The following is a 3,037-nucleotide window of genomic DNA, read 5'->3' as shown; positions in this document are numbered from 1 at the left end:
TAAGAGGAAAAACAGAATTTCATAAAGAAAGCACACGAGATACAACTGACTCACAGATAAAGCCAACCTGAGAGGCCTGAAGGAGTCTAGCAATTAAATTTGGAATGTGAATGAGGAGCATGCATAGAAAGATGGCAAGGATGAGTGATGAAAGTGTCTGTTCAATGCCATGAGGCCATGGGAAGCTGAGGCCTTTTAAAGGAATGCCTGTCATTAATTCGGTGTCTTATAGGATTGGGTTTACAAATTATGAGGGAGGATCAAAGTGATCATGTTGTATGCAATTGTTATCAGCAAATTTATAAAAATACTGCTTTATGTTATAAATTCAGAGTGTGTCATGATCTCTCTTTCAGGGCTGGTCTCTGGAGAGGATCTTTTGTCCCTCCTTTAACTGAGTTTTGTATGAATAAACCTCCACTTGCCTGAGCTCTGCCTGCCTGCTGAGTTTGCATTCTGTTTCGGGGGGAAAAGACTCCAACAACAACAACTCCCTCCTTGATCTTTAAGGTGCCCTACTCTCTTTCTCTCTCATTGTTAACTTGCTTTGATTGATCTTGTAGAATCTCATTGAATTATGCTTAACCTTATCTGCCAAGACTACCTTTGGATTAGATTACCCACATTGTGGAAACAGGCCCATTCCCCCACATTTACCCCTTGACCTAACACTACGGGCAATTTTGCATGGCCAATGCACCTCACCTGCACATTTTTGGAGTGTGGGAGGAAACCAGAGCACCCGGAGGAAACCCACGCAGACACGGGAAGAATGTGCAAACTCCACACAGTCGCCTTAGGTGGGAATTGAACCCGAGTCTCTGGCGCTGTGAGGGAGCACCGTGCCACGCCCTCTTTGGTATCCCCCTCTTTGATTTCCTAATCTCCCTCTCAAGAATGCATAATGTTCAAGAGATGCTTTTCACCCCAGTTGTCTATGTCTAATATATGATTTATTTGTACTTGCAAATAAAACATTGACTTTGTTGCTCCTTTGATGCTGTGCTTTTCCAATTTCAATTTTATCAACTTTGACTGTCCTTACTAAAAACCTTACATTTATCCACATTACATTGCTTTTGCCCATTGAGTTCTCCTCAACACAGTGACAATGCATTTTCTTTCACACTCACCATCCGACCTAGTTTTATGTCATCTGTCAATCTGGAAATGTTACATTTAGTGTCCTCTTCTAAATCATTGTGACTATATTGTGAAGAGTAGCATTATAATCATGATTCTTGCATTGACTCCTAGTCACTGCCTGCCATTGAAAAAATGATCCATTTATTCCCTCTGTGTTTTCTTTCAGCCAAGCAGTTTTTTAAATCCATCTCAACACCATGTTCTTTATTTTGTTTTATGTGAGATTTTGTCAAAAGAAACATTCGAATGTCGCCATCTGCTTATCACCTCTACTCCAGCAGATTTGCCAAGCTGAGAACATAGAACATTATGACACAGGAACAGGCATTTCGAATCCATGCTGACTTTGTTTGGTCCCAATCTTTTTTTTTCCGCAGACACTCTGCAAGTATTTTTTTTTCCTGCAGGCTGAGTGGCCTATAATTCCCAGATTATCTCTAACTTGCTTTTCAAATAGATTGGTTACATTAGCTAACTCATAATCTGTGGAAAATATTACAATGTCTATGGAATCTTGGAACATGACCATTCACTATTTCTGTGACCACTAAATTAAGTACTCTGGGATGTGGATGACCAGGCCCTGCTATTTCCCAGGTTCAATCTTATCCATTGTCCCAACACAATTTTCCAAACAGTACTGATTTGTTTCAGTTTTTCCCTCTCACTGAACTCTGTGTTCCCCAACATTTCTGGTGCATCATTTGTGTTGTCCTTTGTAATCAGAGAACAACAGTTAGATATTTGGATGGGTAGCCGTTTTTGCTCCCTAATATGGACCGCCTCTTTTTGATCGTAAGAGACCTATCTTTGTGTTAACCAACCCATGTTTTCTTCCACATTTATCAATACTTTACCAGTTAGTTTCTTTTTCAAAACATCTGCAAGCTTACTCCAGTCCTCATTATCTCTTTCTTGATCAATGCCCTTTATCTCATCGCTTGCTGAATTCTAAATGATGGCAAAAGTGAGGACTGCAGATGGTGGAGATCAGAGTCAACATTAGAGTGGTGCTGGAAAAACACAGAAGGTGCGGCAGCATCTGGGGAACAGGAAAATCGACGTTTCGGGCAAAATCCTTTCATCAGGAATGAGGCTGGGATCCTCCAGGGTGGAGAGATAAATGGGAGCGTGGTGGGGCTGGGGAGAAGGTAGCTAAGAGTGTAATAGGTGGGTGGAGGTGGAGATGAAGGCGATAAGTCAGAGAGGAGGGTGGAGCGGATAGATGTGAAGGAAGATTGGCAGGTAGGACCGGTCATGATGATGCTGCTGAGCTGGCAGGTTGGAACTGGTGCAAGATGGGGGGGGAGGGGAGGGGAAATATGGAAACTGGTGAAGTCCACGAAGTTGATTCTAAGCTTACTGTGAATCCTCTTGTAAGGATGCTACCTTGAAGAAGTTCTCCTCCTCTCTCTACAAAGATCTCAGTGAGTTTCTCTCTCACTGCAACCCCCAGGTCATCTCCTCTTCCCTGTCTGTTTATTTTTTTCCCAATTTGTATGCCTATTCTTGGGATCAAATGTTATCTCACAGAACCCTAAAGTTTTGTTAAATTTACAGAAGTAATAACTTGTAAATTGTAACACTTTCCAAACTCAGGGCAACCTCCATTAGAAAAGTCAAATGCAGTTGATGTAGGGAAACGTCAGCTCAATAGAGAGCAAGTTTCTCTCGAAGCCACACACCATAATCACTTGGAAATACATCCCTTTCCTTCACTGTCGCTTGATCAACCCTGGAATTCCCTGTTCATGGCATTGCAGGCAGGACATGGACAACACCTGTTCCAGAAGGTGGCTCACCACCGCCTGCTCAAAGGGGAATAAAGGCGAAGCTCAGCCAGCGACGTCCACGTCCCAGAGTGAATAAACAGAAACACCTGGGGTCTCTC

This window comes from Chiloscyllium plagiosum, chromosome 38 (assembly GCF_004010195.1).
Source record: "Chiloscyllium plagiosum isolate BGI_BamShark_2017 chromosome 38, ASM401019v2, whole genome shotgun sequence".
Classification (NCBI taxonomy): Eukaryota; Metazoa; Chordata; class Chondrichthyes; order Orectolobiformes; family Hemiscylliidae; genus Chiloscyllium; species Chiloscyllium plagiosum.
The sequence above is the reverse complement of the archived record's forward strand: the minus strand, read 5'-3'. Positions refer to the sequence as shown.